General features: G+C 36.9%; 1 protein-coding gene and 1 pseudogene across 2 annotated transcripts in view; both read left to right on the top strand.

The window, feature by feature from the left end:
* LOC142851572 (cytochrome P450 3A6-like) overlaps nt 1-20,613 on the top strand; it is a 124,516-nt gene extending 103,903 nt beyond the window's left edge. The window contains exon 14 of one of the 2 annotated variants that reach the window (XM_075975368.1): nt 20,207-20,613. The gene's annotated coding sequence lies outside the window, so the exon portion shown is untranslated. The remainder of the gene's footprint in view (nt 1-20,206) is intronic. The other variant, XM_075975358.1, reaches the window with a different exon arrangement.
* Nucleotides 1-20,613, top strand: part of LOC142851632 (cytochrome P450 3A14-like) — a 41,000-nt pseudogene extending 20,387 nt beyond the window's left edge.
* Nucleotides 20,614-21,439: the final 826 nt, after the last annotated feature.

Here is a 21,439-nt window from a genome sequence, read left to right as displayed (position 1 = left end):
TGAGAACACTGGTTAGAAAGGATTATTGGAGAGCCTGTCCTAAATTTTTAGATTACTTCATTCAATGTGCTTGTGTGCAACTTGATTTTATTCTATTTGTACCTCTTTGGGTAACATGCATCAAGGTGAAAGTGTTTTATTGATGAAGTCTCCAATAGTATGTATAAGTCACATTTGATACAATTTTACTTTGCATGACATATTCTGGTATGACTAAGAAGATGGTATTAGCCTTTATAATGAATTCTGAAGCTTTCTGTAATTTTGTGAGTTTTAGACATTCCTGTGAAGAATTGGTTTTGGTTTTCTATAAATATTTTAGTAGAAGTCCATACTGAATTCCTATAGAGATAATGTATTTTTGTGTATATTTTTTATTAAAATTCAACATCTTTACACTTACAAGGATATTTTTTCTTTTTATTTATTTTATTGAAAAAAAGGAAAAAAGGTTTCCACCTCCTCCCAGCCTCCCATTTCCCTCCCCCTCATTCTACCGTTCTCCCCCTCACCCAACCCTCTCCCCTTCCCTCTCCAGTCCAAAGAGCAGTCAGGGTTCCCTGCCTGTGGAAATCCAAGATCCTCCCATCTCCGTCCATGTCTAGGAAGGTGAACATCCAAACTGGCTAGGCTCCCACAAACCCAGAACATTAAGTAGGATCAAAATCCCGTGCCATTGTCGTTGGCTTCTCATCAGCCCTCATTGTCCGCCATGTTCAGAGATTACGGTTTTATCCCATGCTTTTTCAGTCACAGTCCAGCTGGCCTTGGTGAGCTCCCAAAAGATCAACCCCACTGTCTCAGTGAGTGGGTTCACCCCTCATGGTCCTGACTTCCTTGTTCATGTTCTCCCTCCTTCTGCTCCTCATTGGGACCTTGGGAGCTCAGTCCAGTTCTCCAGTGTGGGTCTCTGTCTCTTCCTCCATCCATCACCAGATGAAGGTTCTATGGTTATATGCAAGATATTCGTCAGTATTGTTATAGGATAGGGTCACTTCAGGTTCCCCATCCTCAGCTGCACAGGAAATTAACTGAGGACATCATTTTGGGCTCCTGGGAGCCACTCTAAGTTCAAGTCTCTTGCCAACCCTAAGGTGGCTCTCTTAACTAAAAATTGTGCTTCCGTGGTCCCCTATCCAACCTTCCTTTATCCCAATCATCCTTTCCCCAATTTCCCCCTATCCTCCCATTCTCCATTTTCTCTCCCCATCTCCACTTCCCCCATCCCACCCCACACCCAAGATCCCAATTTTCTCCCCGGCCATTTTGTCTACTTCCCGTAGCCAAGAGGATAACTATATGTTTTTCCTTGGGTTCATCTTCTTACTTAGCTTCTTCAGGTTCACCAATTGTAGACTCCGTGACCCTTATTTATGGCTAGAAACCAATTATGAGTGAGTACATCCCATGTTCATCTTTTTGGGTCTGGGTTACCTCACTCAGGATAGTGTTTTCTATTTCCATCCATTTGCATGCAAAATTCGAAAAGTCATTGTTTTTTACCTCAGCGTAGTACTCTAATTTGTAGATATTCCACACTTTCTTCATCCATTCTTCCATTGCAGGGCATCTAGGTTGTTTCCAGGTTTTGGCTATTACAAATAATATTGCTATGAACACAGTTGAACAAATGCTCTTGTCATATGATATGGCATCTCTTGGGTATATTCCCAAGAGTGGTATTGTTGGGTCCAGGGGTAGGTTGATCCCGAATTTCCTGAGAAACCGAAACACTGATTTCCAAAGTGGTTGCACAAGATTGCATTCCCACCAGCAATGGAAGAGGGTACCCCTTTCTCCACAGCCTCTCCAGCAAAGGCTATCATTGGGGTTTTTGATTTTAGCCATTCTGACAGGTGTAAGATGATATCTCAAAGTTGTTTTTATTTGCATTTCCCTGATCAATAACGAGGTTGAGCATGACCTTAAGTGTCTTTTGGCCATTTGAACTTCTTCTGTTGAGAATTCTCTGTTCAGTTCCGTGCCCCATTTTTTAATTGGAGCCTTCTCGAAAATCGACCACATAGTCGGTAACAAAGCAAACATCCACAGTTACAAAAAAAAAATATTAGTAACTACATGTGTCTTATCAGATCACCATGGACTAAAGTTAGAATTTAACAACAATGCCACCCCCAGAAAGCCTACAAATTCATGGAAACTGAACAGTCAACTACTGAACTATACCTGGATTAAGGAAGAAATAAAGAAAGAAATTAACGTCTTCCTGGAATTCAATGAAAATAAAGAAACACCATACTCAAACTTATGAGACACTATGAAAGCAGTCCTAAGAGAAAAGTTCATAGCACTAAGTGCCCACTTAAAGAAAACAGAGAAAGCACACATTGGAGACTTAACAGCCCACCTGAAAGCTCTAGAAAAAAAAGAAGCAGACTCACCTAGGAGGAGTAGAAGACTGGAAATAACCAAACTGATCACTGAAATCAACAAAATAGAAACACAGAAAACAATACAAAGAATCAATGAAACAAAAAGCTGGTTCCTGGAAAAAATCAACAAGATTGACAAACCCCTATCCAAACTAATCAAACGGCAGAGAGAGAATTTGCAAATTAATAAGATCAGAAATGAAAAGGGGGACATAACCACAGACACAGAGGAAATTCAGAGAATCATTAGATCTTACCACAAAAGCCTGTATGCCACAAAACAGGAAATGTAAAGAAATGGACAGTTTTTTAGATAAATACCATATACCAAAGTTAAACCAGGAACAGGTGAACAATCTAAATAGACTTGTTAGTTGGGAAGAATTAGAAACCTCCCTACCAAAAAAAGCCCAGGACCAGATGGTTTCAATGCAGAATTCTACCAGAACTTCCAAGAAGACCTAATACCTATACTCTTTAATGTATTTCACAATATAGAAACAGAAGAGGCATTGCCAAATTCCTTTTATGAAGCTACAGTTACTCTGATACCAAAACCGCACAAAGACTCAACCAAGAAAGAGAATTATATGCCATTCTCACTCATGAACATCGACGCAAAAATCCTCAACAAAATACTGGCAAACCGAATCCAAGAACACATTAGAAAAATTATCCATTATGATCAAGTAGGCTTCATCCCAGAGATGCAGGGCTGGTTCAACTTACGAAAATCTAACAATGTAATCCATCATATAAATAAACTGAAAGAAAAAAACCATATGATCATTTCATTAGATGCTGAAAAAGCATTTGATAAAATTCAACATCCCTTTATGATAAAAGTATTGGAGAGATTAGGGATACAAGGGTCACACCTAAATATAATAAAAGCTATATACATCAAGCTGACAGCTAACATCAAATTATACAAGGATATTTTTGTCCTTCAGTTATATTTGGTTCTATGTTAGGTTTGGCAATATTTGTGTGGTCTTACTCTCCTGCCCAAGTAATCCTGCAGAAGAGGGAGAAAAGGATTATAGGAGAAAAAGGGGTCAAGAACATTACAAGAAAACTCACAGAATCAAATAACCTGAACTCATAGGGGCTCACAGGGACTGAACTGCCAATGAGAAAGCCTGTAAGGGACTGATCTAGGCACTCTGCATGTATGTTACAGTTGTGTAGCATGATCCTCTTGTGGGACTCCTATCAGTAGGAACAAAGGCTGTCTCCAACACTTTTACTCACTTTTGGGAACCTACTCCTCATACTGGGTCACTTTGCCCAGCTTTAATGTATGGGGAGGTGCTTAGTCTTACTGCAACTTTATATGCCTTGCTTTGTTGACAGTCATGGGAGACCTGCCCTTTTAAACAGAAAAGAAGGTGGAACAAATTGAGGGATGTGAACAGGGGTGGGATGCTGTATTGAGAGGAGAGGAATGAGAAGACACTGCAGACAGGATATAAGATAAATAAATTTATTTAGATTTAACATATTAAGGTGTGATAAGATATATATATAATAAATATATTATGATTTATTTTTTAGCTTGTGTCTGCCAATTTTGTTTATGTCACTTGATTTGATTGTTTTATTTTTTAATTATACAGTTTTTAACATTGATGAATAAAGTTACTGCCAATTGGTTAAGTTAACATTTTCATCATGATATTTCTTTTTCTTTATAGCACTCTTTCCATTCCTTAAAGGACTATATGACAAACTTGATATCGGTATTCTTCCTAATGATGCTATTAGTTTTTTACAAAATTTTGTGAATAAAGCAAAAAGAGAGAGACTTGAAAATAACCAGGAGGTAAAATGTATTAAAAATTATTTCATTTTCAAAGCACTTCTGTCACATGTCACAAATTCCCTATGGAAATTCTCATTAAGATATTTGATGAATTCATTCTGTTTAATCTGTGTTGTGGCTTACCATCAATTTGGGCAATTTCTTTGAGCATTGAGAGTACCACTTGAATAACACAGCTTTGCCTAATGAGACCAGTACATGGCAGAAAGTTACTGTCAGTAAGATGCCAAAGAATCAGTATCTAATCAAATTTTTATTACTCTGGGTATTTGGAATATTTGCACATAATCACATAAAATCCAGCAATAAGCTCCAGAAACAGCTGTCAATAAAAATGGGATATTATTTAAGAATATGTTAAGTAAACAACAGGTTGATATTCAGGACATTTTGCTAAATAAATGCATATGACAAAAACAAAACCTGACAACCATCCAGTCAGGGGTCTGTCATCAGTAACTTCAGATGCTCAGAATGAGGAAAAGCCCTGAGAAAAGGTGTTGGACTTGGCAGCATGATACTAGAGTATGACAGACTGCTTGTTGTCCAAAATCTGTAGATAACAGCTTCTGTAACCAGCAATGTAGGCAAACTTAACCATAGACTGGCCTCAAATAAGTCATTATCCATAAAATAATTTAAGGTCTTCATCCCATATTCATTTTTCACTTAGCAACGTAACTTCTGACTTTGATATTTCTTTTTCTTTTAAGCGCCGAGTGGATTTTCTTCAGCTGATGATGAACTCCCAGAATTTGAAAGACGTGGAGTACCATAAAGGTAATAAAGGCTGCTTTACAGTCTAAGGAGAAGCACAGGGGGAGAGATTTGTCTTTGAAATGTAGACAGGGTCATTTAAGCAGAGAAGGCTTTCTGTTAAATTGCAATGAGACACAGACATGTATTTAAAAAGCAGCACCCTGAGGAACTTTCTAAAAATCAAGGAGTATCAGCATAAAGAAAATATTAAAGTTATTGTACCTTCCATCTATGACAAGGAAGCTACAACCATGCATTCTTAACAGCATAAATGCTTAAACAAGACCTAAATTGTCTCAACAAGAGCTGACATTCCAACATAGCTGGGTAAAATCTCATGAAAACCCACTTTAGATCAAGAGATGCAGATAGATAACAACAGCTGAGAGAGAGATTATTAGTTTTCACCAGGGATGAGTCCATGATTGTTTATCCAATACTAAATGGTCAGCCCAGAAACAAATACAAGAAGGCAAGGCAAAACTGAGCAGACTCAGCACATTGTACTTATATGATCTTTATTTCTATAAAAATAAAAATTCTTAAAGAAGTGGTGCTAAACTTGAGGAAAAAAGTGTGGCATTGGAATGGGAGGAGGGAGGAGAGAAAAGAGAAAATGAAATAATATTTTAATTAGAAAATTAAAATCTGAAGATCAATTTTGATTGTCTTTCACACCCCAAAAGCCTTCAATAATATGGGGTCACCTGCATCAATCAAATGCTGAGTCTCAGCCTCATAAAGAGCTACCGAATCAGAACTTTTACCTGTAAATCTGTTTCCACAGCATCCAAAAAGGAAGTACAGTCTCAAAATACTACCATCACTACAGTTCAATCAATGGAAGTGTGTTTTCTAGCTTAAGGGTCTTTGGAAATGTGTTTTTCCTTTTACAATAACATAGTACATTAAAGAAGAAAACCAGTTTTATAACATGTTTCCTCTCTAACGTTTTACTCACTGTGTTTGGTTTTAGTATTTCAGAGTAAAGCTTCCATTCATACATTAGTACTACAAAGTCTCCTTTGGAAATTTTTATTATTAAATCCCATTGTTAATTGCATATTTGAAGTCAGTAACAAATTTTGTTCCTTTTTAAAACAATTTTTAAATTTAAATATATTGTGATCATATTTTTTCCATCTCACAAGGCCTTCCGGTTCTCCACACCCACCCAACTATATTTTTTTTCATAAGAGAAAATAAAAAACCAATGTAAGAACAAAATTCTCCAAATCAATGAAATAAATAAAACTATACCAAAAAATCAAACACCAAATTAACCTAATCAAAGCACGCATATGCATGCACACACACACACACACACACATACACATGAGCACACATACACACACACACACACACACACACACACAAATTAACTCACAAACTGAAGTGTCTATTAAATGTTGGGCATCTACTCCTGAACATGAGGCCTGCTCCGAAGTAGTTAATATGCGAAGTTCATTCTACTGAAGAAAACTGATGGTCCATCCCACAACAGGGCAGTTCAGTTGTTAACCTTTCACCAGTAGCTAGGTTCTTATTTTTTCATTCATATTTTAATGTAACAAAATAAACTATAATAAGATAAAACAAAAACTAACTTATCAAAGTTGGGGAAGACAAGCCAAAAGGAAAAAAAATATCCTAAGGAAATACACAAGAGTCAGAGAACCACTCTTTTGCACACCCAGGAATCCCACAAAAATACAAAACTGGGAGCCATAATATATGAAGAGAAGAACTAGTGGAGGCCCATGGAGGCCCTATCCATGCTGCCTCAGTCTTTGTGAGTTCTATGAGCTTTGTTCATGTTGATTTCAAGGGCCTTGTATTTTTTTCCATCTCTGCTTGCTCTTACATTTTTCCTGATTTCTTTTTGATGAAATGGCTGAGTTTTGAGGAGAGGTATTTAGAGGAGATGTCCCCTTTAGAGCTAAATATTCCAAAGATTGTAACTGTCTGTCTAATATCGGGTTATGGTTCTCTACATTTGTTCCTACATGCTGCAGGAGGCAGCTTCTCTGAAGATGACTGATCAAGGCACTGATCTACAAGAATAGTGAAATATCAATGAGTTAATTCATTTATTTTGTTTTACACAAGTATTGTTGTATTTTTATCCTTGACCCCAGCCTAACTAGTCTCAGGTTGTTGGTCAATTGAACAGTGCCAAGTCTTGGATCCCTCTCATGAAGTGGGTCTTAAGTCAAATGAGTTATTAATTTTTACTCCCACAAGTATTGTACCACCATTGTTATGCATAACTTGCAGGCAAAACATCATTATAGATAAAGTGCAGAATACCTTACTGTACTAAATATTGTAGAATAAAACAGGTGAAGTTTCTATGTAGGCATCAGTCTGGTAATTGACACACAATGTCTAATTTTATTTTAGCTCTTTCTGATATGGAGATCACAACCCAATCAATCACATTTATTTTTGCCGGCTATGATACTACAAGCAATGCTCTTTCCTTTATTATGTATTTACTGTCAACTCATTCTGATGTCCAAAAGAAACTCCAGCGTGAGATTGATTTAGCCATACCCAAGAAGGTGAGTTGATAGTGCCTGGAGATAGAGGGAAAAGGTGAAACCTCAACATGAAAAAATTCCATACTTGCATTTGGAATCATAGTTAGTACAGTAAAAACTGATTCTTTCAGCAATAGTGTCTGAAAATTCGACAGAGGGAAAATATGTGTACAGAAAAACTAATCTCTCTAAATCTGTACAGAGCCTGTAACATCCACTATTTCTAAATGCATAATAAGGTCTAAACCATGCATAAAATCTCTTTAGATTATTAATGATAAGCAAGTGTCAGACAAGTATATTCTTTAAACTTAAATGGGTGTTTTGCCTACATACCTGTATCTGTTTTTCATGTACATATCTGAAATGTGAGTAAGTCAGAAGAAGACATCAGATTCCCAGGAATTAAAGTTCTAGGAAATATGCTTACCATGTGAGTACTGTGAACTGAGCCTGCATCCTATGCAAAAACCAACAATGCTGTTAACCACTGAGGCATTCTCCTAGAACCTCAAACAAGTGAGCTGATACCTCTAATATTATTAGTGGAAATGCTGTGGTCTGACTGCTGTTAGTGCACCCTTGCTGTCTTGGCTTGGCAGACTGATTCAGCTATTCTCATTATTGCTCACATAATTCAGTTTGAACAAAGCAGATCATGGCAGCTTTCAACCTACACTGTTCACCTCTACATTATGGTAGCTTCAGTGTCTCACTAAGTGACAGCTACATATCATATAAGCTGTTTTCTCATCTCTGCCCAAAATTGGATGCAATGAGGTGTGAGGTAGCTACTGTGGGATAACAGTTTTATCCTGTAAACATTTGTTTCTTGACCTGTTTAATAAAATGCTGATTGGACAGTAGCCAGACAGGAAGTATAAGTGGGGCAAAAAAACAGGAGAATTCTGGGAAAAGGAGTCTGCAGTTTGCAGTCATGACCTAGCCACAGAAGAACCAAGATGTGACTGCCTTGTTGAAAAAGGTACCAAGTCACGTGTCTAACTCAGACAAGAATTATGGCTAATGTAAGTTCTAAGAATTAGTAAATAAGAAGCCTGAGTTAATGCGCTAATTAGTTTATAACTAATGAAGACCTCTGTGTGGTTTGTTTGGGACTTAACGACTGCAGGAACCGGGCAGGACAGAAACCTCAGTCAACAAGGTACCTATATTCTGCAACCAGCTATATTGTCAGTGAGGTTCACTCAAAGCATCTTCAGGCCTCATACTCCCCCTCTGTTTTTGTTTCATTATGTCACTGTGACAAATACCATGACCCAAAACAACTATGGAAAGTAAACAATTACTTCAGCTTATACTTTTACATGATAGTCTATCACTGAGGAAAGTCAATAAAGGAACTCAAGACAGGAGCTTTTAGTCAGGGCTGCTTGCTACTCCACTCAGCACTGCTTCTGACAAAGGTACTCCCTCAGAGCCACTGAAGTATAGCAGGAAATATGGAGGATGCTGGCTGTTCTCTGGTCCACTCATTGACCATCATTTAGATGTTTTCCTACAACCCAAGTTTATCCTATAAGGATACATTACCACTTGCAATTGGTGGGACCCTGCTACATCAATGAACTATCAGGACTACTCTCCCAGATATACACAAACAAATCTAATCTAATAATTTCTAACCTTTCATCTAGACCTCCTTCTTATGTGACTCTATGCTGTGGGATATTGGAAGTTTAAGATTTATTAGAACACCATTTTAAGCACCATTGGAAGTTCTCTATCAGGAACTAAGCATAGAGATATTGGTTACTTTTCAGTAGAATAGAAATATTTGCTCAATTAGTCTCCATTTTATCCATTTAACCATGATGAGTTTCAAAGAAAAAAGATCTTATTGATGTCAGTCACTGTAATTTTATATACTATTCCTGTTTACTCTGGCATTGATTAATAAGAACATTCAAATTGCTCATTTATAGTAATGTTAAATTTAATCACAGTATTTAAAAACTGTGAATTATCTTCTGAAAGAATTTTTATGGAATTAAAAAAAAAGAAATTACAGCCGGGCGGTGGTGGCTCACGCCTTTAATCCCAGCACTCGGGAGGCAGAGGCAGGCGGATCTCTGTGAGTTCGAGACCAGCCTGGTCTACAGAGCTAGTTCCAGGACAAGCTCCAAAGCCACAGAGAAACCCTGTCTCGAAAAAAAACAAAAAAAAAGAAATTACAATTCTTTACATTATATTTCCACATTCTGAAATTGTGGCCTCCTTCCTTTATAAGTTATCACACCCTCAATAGCTAATTTATGTTGAAGAGATTGACATAATATGCCATTCATTATTACTGAAAAGAAAATTGTACAAAAGAACACTGAAGATTTGGACCTAAGTATAAGTTTCTCCTAATATTCTTCAATATTCACTTCATCATGAATTTCAGTGGCCCTTTAGCATGTCAACACACATGACTATTGTAAATATGACTTATTAGTGATAAATCCAGTCACTAATATGATTGAATGACGAGTTCCTACAAACATAAAAGTACTCTATAGTTTGGTATGAAAGTTAGTTTCAAATATCAAATCAACAAAATCTTGATTTTTAATCTTCCCAGGCACCTGCCACTTATGAAGCCCTGCAAGAGATGGAATATCTTGACATGGTAGTGAGTGAAGCTTTGAGATTATATCCAGTTTCTGATAGGATTAGAAGAACTAGTAAGAAAGATGCTAAAATCAATGGTATGCTCATTCCTAAAGGGACTGTAGTGATTATACCTGTCTTTACTCTACACCGAGATCCAAAATACTGGCCAGAGCCTGAGGAGTTCCGTCCTGAAAGGTATGAGGACTCAGAAAGGGGGAATGTACACAGAATCAGACTTCTCTAAGAAGGTTAATATGCTCAGTCTCTTTCTGTAAGCACATTAATATAAATTGATATTATCTTGCATGTTTGTTTGATTTTAGAATATCAGTAGCACAAAGTGATAATTATAGTAGAAAATACATGTGTTTCAATTGAACAAAAAATGACAGTTCCGAACTTTGTAATTTTTTTTAGAGTCTCAAAACCTGTCTTAGTTATAGTTCCCATTACTGTGAAGAGACACTATGACCACAGCAACTCTTATAAATGGAAACATTACATGGGGGCTGGCTTAAAGTTCAGAGGTTTTGTCTATTATCATCAAGACAAGAGGCATGGTGGCATGCAGGCAGACATGTGGCTGCAGAAATAACTGAGAGCTCTACATCCAGATCAGCAGGCAGCAGAAGGAGAAGACTGAGCCAATATACCTAGTTTGAGCCTCAGAGACTTCAGCCCACTCCCAGTGACACACTTCCTCCAAAACAGCAACAACTCCCAATAGTGCCAGTCCCTATGATCCTGTGGAGCCATTTTCATTCAAACTACCACAAATACTTAGAATCAATTTCACTAGTATATGAAATGATTGAATATATTGCTAAATGTGTATAGATATTTAAAATTCATAAAATATAAGTTTCATCCTGTTTTTATAAATTACTGCTTTCTATGACCTACAAATGCTGTTTAGTGATACATTCTTGTGTGTGTGTGTGTGTGTGTGTGTGTGTGTGTGTGTGTGAGAGAGAGAGAGAGAGAGAGAGAGAGAGAGAGAGAGAGAATGAGTGTATGTGTGTCAAAAAGAGCAAGCACAATTAACATGATTAGAAAATCAATTAGATAATTTTCTAAGCTGTTAGGTTTATATTCTTTAATGTTGTTCATATTGTCACAAGAACTCTTGGACACGTTCCCAAATGTAAAAATCATTTATCAAATACAGGAACCCATTAGATTAGAGACTGGTGAAGATAGAAGCTGCAGAAAGTGTCCTCTTTGATGTTAATGCCAGTCCTCTTATTCTTGTTTCTCTCCTATATTCCTCTCTCCATACTTCTTCAAGTACATAACCTCTTTTTCACAAATTATTATTTAGGTTCTCATATGTATCTGTATTCCTTTATTTATATAAGCAGTCTAATTCATATCATGCTCCTCATGTGAAAATTATAGTTTAAGATAGAAGCAGTTAAATTAGGAGACCAAAAATTTATACATACAGTCACCTCTATCATGAAGTTCTGGATGCCTAAGATATTGCATTGTTAGCCGTGTGTCTCTGGTGTTGGCAGTTGTTCTCTGTATAGTGCTTATTAGACAAGAAGAATTGACTTGCTCCTGTTTTCTGATCAGGTTGATTCTATGTCCCATCTATATAGCCACCATATATACACACTTTATCTTAGTGATTATAAAATCAGACAGCATTCATTATTCATTTCTATGGTTGTTCCAAATTTCAGATAATATAGACTCAGAGGGTATCAGTGACTAGGCCAAGAAGTAAGGAATGAAGAAGTTAAAAAGATATTGTTACTGGCCAGGTTTTGGTAATGCATGCCTTTAATTCCAGCACTCAGGAGGGAGAGGCATTAGTTTGTGGCCAGCCAGGCCTTCAGAGCAAGTTCCAGGGGAGGCTCTTAAGCTACTCAGAGAAACGCTGTCTTAAAAAAAAAGAAAAGAAATATTATGATTGTAATCAAACAGTATAGAAGAAGTCTATAGAAATGCCAGTGTTTCTCATGTGTGTGTATGTACTCTTCGCCAAGAGTTTTCCACCAAGCTCAACTTGTACACACAAACCAATAAAACCTTCACCTGACCTCAATGCTGATCTATAAAATAGCTTAGAAATTATTTCATAATCTTCCTTGATACATAATAATTATCACAGAATAGATGGTTAAAAGTTTTCTAGAGCATTTCCAGAATCAGCATTTCCCCTATGGGAAGGGTGGACACAAATTCAGGGATAACAGAGTAGAGAAGCAGCTGTGTCCTTGCTACCTACTTCAACGAATGACTTTTGGAGGTGGGTGAGGGAGTCACAGATTTTGTGAAAGGACTGTAGTGAGTAAAAAGGGGGCTGGAGAGAAAGAGGATGAAGAAGAGGAAAGAGATTAGGATGACTGGAATGAAACAATTATAGGAAGAAAAGAGAGGATGGTGAGGAGAGTAGGGATTGGAATAGAAACAATTCATTCCTAACATGTATCTCCTCCATCCACAGTGAGCAAATCCCCAACTCAAGTGTCAGGGAAATTCCTTCCTTCTCTCCCACAAGTACTTTCTAATGTTTACACACTGATAACACACAACATCTATAATATTTTAAACTTTAAAGACACCACACACCATCTTGTTAACATTAGGAGATCCTTTACTGTAAAGTTATAGAAAGAATATTAACTTACTAATCTCATCATGAATTACACACTCCATGACTGCAATATTGAACACCCTGAGGTGCCCTGTATGATGCTGGCAGAGGGATGTAAGTGAAAACTGAAAACTGCAAACATGTTGCTCTTGTGCATTTCGTGTTTCATTATTTATGTTCTTGTTCAATTGTGATACCAGGTTCAGCAAGGAAAATAAAGATAGAATTAATCTTGCACATACCTGCCTTTTGGATATGGGCCTAGAAGCTGCATTGGCATGAGGTTTGCTCTCATTAACATGAAGCTTGCTATTGTCAAAATCCTGCAGAACTTTTCTGTGCTGCCTTGTGAAGAAACAGAGGTGAGACATATTCTTTTTAGTATGCTTTTGTTTTTTATTTATAGGCATTTTATAAACATATATATATGTAATACTGAATATATATAACACATATTGAATAAATATATTTATATATGGATTATACTGTTTTATTGTTACCTAATATTTTCTCTATTGAGAGATCTTCATAAAACCATGTGTGGGCTCTTGGGCCATTGAGTTCTGGAGCAATAAGTCTTTATCTAAGTTTAAATGAAAGATCATGAATATTAAATGAAGATATTCCTTATATGATTATGTATAGTATTATTGAAGCCGAGTAATTCTTCTTGCTACCATAATATGAATATTCTACAAAATAATAGACTTTGGTATGGATTTTTTTATACTTGCATATATCATACATGGAACAGACATTCTTTTGTTTATTCTCATCTGATAAAATACATCCTTACCATAGACTCCTGTGTTGTAATTGGAGCAGCAGGGCTGGGCTGCATCCCGCCACCCCGGCTAGCTTTATCCGAAATAATTACATGGAAACTGTATTCTTTTAAACACTGCCTGGCCCATTAGTTCCATCCTCTTATTGGCTAGCTCTTACATATTGATCTAACCCATTTCTAATATCCCTGTAACACCACGAGGTGTCTCACCAAGGAAGATCTTAACCTGCCTCTGTGTCCATTAGGAGAATCATGGCAACTCCTTGACTCAGCTTCTTTCTCCCAGCATTCTGTTCTGTTTACTCTGCCTACCTAATTTTATGTCCTATTAAAGTAGCCAAGGCAGTCTCTTTATTTAACCAATGAAATTAACACAAGCCAGAAGACTCTCCCCCATCATTTCCCCTTTTTCTGTTTAAACAAAAAGAAAGGCTTTCATTTTAACAAGATTACATATAACAAAACAGTCATCAAGCAAGAATTACAGTTACAATATTTATATCTATTTTATCTTTTATCATAACTAAGGAAAATTATAACTATAACTAACCATTCTTCAAGTCCATCAAAGACTCCAGAAGGATATAATATTACCTAAGCAAACAAGAAATCCAAAGCTCTAGAAATGACAGAGACATCTCGCTGCCTGTACAGTCACCCAAAGTTCCTCTGTACTGTTGAGGCATCCATCTTCAGCCTTCAGGCCCATAGTATCCAGCAGACATTTCCATGAAGTAGGAAATTTCAAAGACAGTTCAGTTACTATCTGCTGTGTCCTGCAGAATGTCTCGCAGACTCTTTCATGGGTCATGAATCCCAAAAGACCGTCTCACCTCTAGGCAAGTTCAGCAGTCCTCTCTCTGCAGGTTCTCTGTGTCCATTTTATGCAACAGTCCAGGCAAGAGCAGTTTCTTGCCCAAATGGCTATCAAACTCCATAAGGATCCTCTTCGATGCCCATCTTCCTCTCGAAGTAGATTGGTGCCACCAGGAGCAGACATGTCTCATTGTCATGAAAAGTTTTAAGTTATTAAAATATTTTAAATGCCATATTCTGCAGCCTTTGAGAGATATGAAGAATGCCTATCTGAAATATATCTCTATATATCTAGAAAATCTAAGTAATATGACTACAAAGTTGACTATTATTTATTATTATCCATCAACAACCTATATTTCCTAATTATACATTACATTTTAAAAATGAACTACACAATCACAATACCTTAATCAAGACCAGAAATACATATACATATAACAAAATTGACTTTAAGATCCATACCAATGCAAATTATTCATACTTATATCATTTCCCCCTTTAAATGTAAAAGAACATTTATAAACAATATTTTGGGAACATGGGCGCAGTTTTTTCTCTCCAAACTGATTCCTGCTGAATGGGGGTGCTGTTAATCAGATCATTTAGGGTATAACCTGTGTGCCAGGTTTATCTCAGTTGGCAGTTGAGTGAAGTAATTTTTTGAGGGTGTTCACAGGAACTTTTTGGGAGGTCGTGGTCTATCATACCATATAGGGATAGAAGAAATCCGCAGGGTCTGGTCCTCTGCGAAAACAAAAGAAGACCCTCTCCAAAGCATCATATCCTTAGACCCAAATTTTGAAATTGTAATACCCTTATATCCATTCTGGTTTAGCTTGGCAGCCCATGTAATGAAATGTCTCTCTGTACTTAGCTCCTTCAAAGTCAAAAATTTTAAAGAAAACACAATGTACATAATCCAGATTCTCTGTGAATTTTCCATTTGTACGTGGCTTATTTTTCTTTATTTCTTTTAATCTCCTAACTATCTCTACTCTATCTTTTTAAAGACTTTACCTTTTTTTTAAGACATTAACTTTATTCTTTATATTCTTTTTCTTCTCTCTCCCAAGCCTATGTACATTCATCCAACAGTGTCTGAATCTGTTCCATTGTGAATCTGTAAATTTTTTTTTTTACTATCCAGGAGCATTTCTTAAAATGTTAAGCAGTTCTTAAAAACTTAAGTTGGAACATGTACAAGTAATACGGTACCACCTGTGTCCTGCCCAGTCGAAACCTCAACTGTGCTATTTTTACAGTAATTACGGTAGTTCCTGCCTGAGACCAGCACAGTTCAGCATGGCAGAGCTGAGAGTAGCTGCTCCTGCCTCAGAGCCATTTGGTGCCCCTGAGCCACACACAGTTCCAGGCACACAGCAGTCCACATTGCCATCAAAGACTCTGTCTCCTGCAGGAGCCAGACAGAGATTGCAATGGCGGCACAGCCCAGAAAGACAGCATTTTAAAACAGCCAGTTTTTTCCTGCTGCTGAGTCAGGAAAATTTCAAAATGGAGGATGTACCATTTTGTGCTAGCTCTGGGGCTGCCAGGTAGGAGCGGCACTCAGCACTTTAATTCTGAGGCTGAGTGTGCAGCACAGAAATACTTTTCATCCAAGTTACAGCCAAATCTGACACACAGAGCACTGCGCAGTCTGAAAACACGTCTCTGTATGGCGGCAGGAATCCGCCATGCTCTTCCGCCTGCCTAAGCCTGATTCGGCCATCTGCCCAGGTGCAGGTGGGGAGTGCTGAGCCATGGGCACGGTCTCAGAGCACTCTCCTTCCGATCCCAAGTGGGAACACAAACATCCAGTCCCCTAAAAGCCTTTAAAATGTTTTAAAGCCAGAGTTCATGCTGGCAGCAAAGCCCCAGGAAGCCACACTTTAAAATGATGCAGCTTTTTTTCTGCTGCTGTTGCTGAATCAGGAAATCTCTCTACAGCACGCCACCAACAAAGAGCAAAACTCTGCATTAAACTCTATTTAAAATTAAGCTCTCGCAGGTTTTAGAGTGGATTTAGCCCATTACGTCTGGGCACCACTCTGTTGTAATTGGAGCAGCGGGGCTGGGCTGCATCCCGCCACCCCGGCTAGCTTTACCCAAAATAATTACGTGGAAACTGTATTCTTTTAAACACTGCCTGGCCCATTAGTTCAATCCTCTTATTGGCTAGCTCTTACATATTGATCTAACCCATTTCTAATATCCCTGTAACACCACGAGGTGTCTCACCAAGGAAGATCTTAACCTGCCTCTGTGTCCATTAGGAGAATCATGGCAACTCCTTGACTCAGCTTCTTTCTCCCAGCATTCTGTTCTGTTTACTCTGCCTACCTAATTTTATGTCCTATTAAAGTAGCCAAGGCAGTCTCTTTATTTAACCAATGAAATTAACACAAGCCAGAAGACTCTCCCCCATCACTCCTCTTTCTCTCCTCCCCTTCTCAAAGTCCCCTTCACCTCACTTATCCCCAAGATCCACTAATCTTCCATTTCCCTTCAGAAAAGAGCAAACCTCCTAGGGATATCAACTGAACAAGGCATAACGAGATGCAATGAGACTAGGCATAAACTCTTATAACAAGGCTGGGTGGAACAACCCAGAGACACAAAATCTGCCCCACAAGCAGGAGAAAGAGTCAGAGAATCCATTCCTACTTCCGCTTTTAGGAGTTCCTCAGGAACCCAAGGTAAACAACCACAGCATGTATGCAACAGGCCTAGTACAGACCCATGGAGGCTCTGTGATTGCTGCCTCAGTCTCTAAGTCCCTATGATATCTGTTTAGTTGATAGTTTGGTACATGTTCACTAGTATCCTTGCCCCCTCTGGCTCCCACAACCATGGAACAGATTTTTAAATTATAAATATATATTAATTTTCAAATTATATTTACATATATATAGTTAACCTGAAACACAATTATATATATACATATGTATATATGTGTGTGTGTGTATATATATATATATATATACATATATATATATATATATATAATTTCATTTCCAAGAGGTATAATGGTCACCTATTATCCTTGTGTCCTATCAGAATGTCTGTCCAAAATCCTTCACCAATCCAGAGACTTTCAAATTTCCACAGTAATTCCCATATAGAAACACAGACAAAAATCCATGCATTAAACCATTATTCATGAATATGAAAGACTCCTTTGCTTAGCCATTTTATGCACTCTTCCATGTATTTTAGGGACTCTGGTCTAGACAATTGGCATCCACCTACATTTTTATATATCCATGTGTTTTCTTTCCTTCTTCATCCGTCATTATATCTTATCCTGCAAGTTCAAATCAACCAAGCTACCTCCAAGCCAAGAACTTTCAGTAGGTTTTCTCTGTGAAATTTACTCCCGTCTTTTAGATATGCTATCTTCAGGCTGCCACTGCCCCTACCCCATAACCCATTAACTAACACATGCACTTTCCATTTTTATTTTCTCTGTATTCATTAAAGCATCCTCTATTTCTAAATCCCCTAATTTTCTTCTTTCCAAAACTTATAATGATTCCTTAAAGACATTTTGTCTATTAAATCCACCAATAAATATATTGAAACATCTTAAAACTATTCTAAATATAAAAAATTTACAAAATTATTTTAACAGATGCATTTTATGTATTCTTTAAAATGTTTTATTAATTAGTGAAGAATTCATACATTTCATTTTGATAACATTCACTTTTTTATTACAATTTAACCCATGACCACCCTTACCTCATGTCACTCTCAATGTTGTGCTCTATCTCCATTTTTTTCTCCTTAATATTTAAGTCAATCAAGTCTATTTTGTGTTAGATGATTGTTCTTATTTTGGAGTCTGATCTGGAATCTTGCTGATTAAAGAGAGATCGCAGCCTTAAGAAACAGACTGCATTTCACAGCAGTGATCAAAGAGTAAAGATCCTCAGCCTAGGGATACAAGCACACCATTGTGATTTGAGTTTACACATGTTCTTATGGGAAATACACCTGGTAATTCAAGTCCTCAGATCTTTTCTGTGTGTACTTTTAATATAAGGTATCACATTTAGAAAGATGGTTGAAATGTTTCCTCTGAAGAACTTAAGAATGTGTTGTCATTAACTTAAATGAAGCAATGCCCAAGAAGTTTAACATTATGATTTTTGTATTAAATGACACTCACAAGTCAGTAGATTATCATCATAGAAGAGGAATACAATATGGTCATTTTTCCTTTGGTGACATGTGGGTAGCTGTCTTTCTGTCCTATACACAAACACAATACAGATGAATGATTTTATTATGATCATAGGTAAGTTTTAGGCATCTAGGAATCTAAAAGATGGCTCTAGCTACCTACAAGATGACTTTCTTAAACTAAAAGACAACCTGTGTGTACATTTTTATGCTCCTATGGGATTCTTATTCTATTGGATGGCTATTTCTGCCACAAACTGACAGCAATATCATTTTAAAAATTAGTAAAATGAGTGAAAATTCTTTTTTAAGCACCATCCTTGAATTTTAATGCCTAATTAGTAGAGGCACTTTTTTTGTTTTTTTTTTTTCAAGACAGGGTTTCTCTGTGGCTTTGGAGCCTGTCCTGGAACTAGCACTGTAGACCAACTGGTCTCAAACTCACAGAGATCCACCTGCCTCTGCCTCCCGAGTGTTGGGTTTAAAGACATGTGCCACCATCACTCTGCTTCATCCTTGAATTTTAGAGATACAGAGAACTCACACCTTAAATATTGCCAAAGCCCTTCCATTATCATTAACCCACAAGTATCAGTTTGGAAGGTTTAGAAATTTCTTTAGAAATTGTTTAGAAATCAGAGTAAGACAATAGCATTTGCCATGTACAAAACCTACTTGTGGTTGTCTTTCCAGTTTTACTGAATAAAACTTAACTTTATATAACCTGTTAAAATGTGTTTTCTATGTGTTCACATATGTTCTTTACAAGGTTCAAACTTCTATAGTTTAGTTAAAATTTAGATTACTAGGGAAGACATATAAAATTTTTGTTTCAGGCCTTTTACAGAATAGGTGGTCAGTGTGTATGTTGAAGTATGAATAGATTGAAGCATGTTTTCATATTTAATACAAGTAATTCAAGATTCTGTGTTTGTCTTAGTAGGGATCTCTATTTTGTGAAGAGTCAATATGATCATGGCAACTCCTATAGAACAAAACATTTTTATTGAGGTTGTGGTATAGAATTTTAGATATTTACTCTAGGGAGAATGACAGCTGGGAGTATGGTGGTGTAAAGGCAGACATGGTACCAGCGAAGTCTACATCTTAATCCAAAGGCAAGAGGAAGTGGCTTGAGACAATAGGCATGACTTCAACATATGATACCTCAAAGCTCACCTCTACAGTGACTTACTCCCTGCAAGACCACACATTCTTGAACAAGTCCACACCTCCTAATAGTGCCACTGCCTTTGGTGGCCATGTTTTATCAAACCACCACATTGATAAAAAGTCATTTATTCACTTATAATGATAGATTTCCTTCTTTTTAGGAATCAGTCCATGAGGTTCAGTGTGATACAGAACATCCTATATAGCTCAGCAAGCCTTAATTTTGTATTCTGCCTCCTTCTTTTAAATCCTGAATGCTAGGGTAATAGCCATGTGATAACACAGGAATAAGTAGCTATTGTTCTTAATATGTTGGTTCTATCAGTCTTCTGTGGAATTCAGTGATTCATTTAACTTACCAATGTATTTTTTAACTATTTTAGGTTCCCTTGAAATTAGGAAAGACATTGATTCTTACTCCAGAAAAACCTATTGTCCTGAAAATTATATCAAGAAATGAAGATAAATGAAGGTTGATTTTTATCTCAAGTTCTGATATGTTCTTCAAGGTGTTCATTCTAAGTACCTAGATTTTAATTACTCCTGAAGAAAACCTAGATGAATATAACTTTAATTTACCATAGTTCATGACTGAATCTTCAATTATTTTTCATTGACTTGATAGAGACTTCATTCTTGTGTATGAATGGAAAATGATTAATTAGCAATCCATATGTTCTTTGATATTAAAGTTTTCCCATACCCAAAATAGTAGTATATGTTTCATTTTAATTCTGATAAATATTTTTATTAATTTTGTTAATATTGTTTCAATTATAAAATCTTTAATTTATCATTATTAGTTGAATATTCCATCAACAATTATTCCTTACATTTTGATGAGTTGTAAGTTTCTGTGTTAACCAACATCCACATCACAAACAAAATCTGTTGTTTAGATCTGAGACATATAATAGTGTATTCAAAGAAGATTCAAATTTATAAGGCAATTTGATATTAAGACCATTTATCAGAATAATAAATAGTAGGTTCATTCTTGGGCCTGTAAACTCCAAAATTATAGGTCCTTGGCCTGAAATGCAGCATGTGTTTACTCCCACTGAATGGATTTGAAATATGAGCAGAAAGTGGTTTGTTACCCCCATAATATTCATGACACTATTCTATATGTACAGTCCTTTGCCATGTTGATCATTATAGGAATTCATGGGATTCGCTGCTCGTTAAGACTGTTGATTACTCCCACACACACAAAAATCCTCTCAAGCATCTTCCAGTACTATAAAAGATTGCCATCAAGGAAAAAGTTTCCTGGTCAGTACTCTGTTGACATGGCCTGTGACCAATGTGTTTACTGTTTTCTGCAAGAGGACTTTACTCACATGTTTTAGTTAGTAGCCAAGAGCAATGGCAGTATATTAACACCTCTGATGAACAATCTGATGTAGATATCCTGCATATGATAAAGGGTAATTTATTAAATGCCTTTGGCTTCTGGAAGGTGCACAATTGTCAATGTAGGGCATTTTTCATATATACATGTAAAGATTCTCAAAGTGTAGCTTTTATCCGGGTTTGTTTCCATTGCACACAAATTGTATCCAGTCCCTTCAAAGGCTCAAACAAAAAGTAGAGCAGATGAGGAGAGATGACTGATCCTTGAACCATGGTATCAGTCAAAAATGCCACTACCAACTGGGGGTGCCTGCTCACAAACTGTGCATCCCAGAAATCCCCGTTCAACCGCTCCAACTGTGGGGTCTCCATTTT

This window comes from Microtus pennsylvanicus, chromosome 1, assembly GCF_037038515.1.
Source record: "Microtus pennsylvanicus isolate mMicPen1 chromosome 1, mMicPen1.hap1, whole genome shotgun sequence".
NCBI classification, from domain to species: Eukaryota; Metazoa; Chordata; class Mammalia; order Rodentia; family Cricetidae; genus Microtus; species Microtus pennsylvanicus.
Note: the sequence above shows the minus strand (reverse complement) of the source record. Positions and strands in the feature narration are given on the sequence as shown.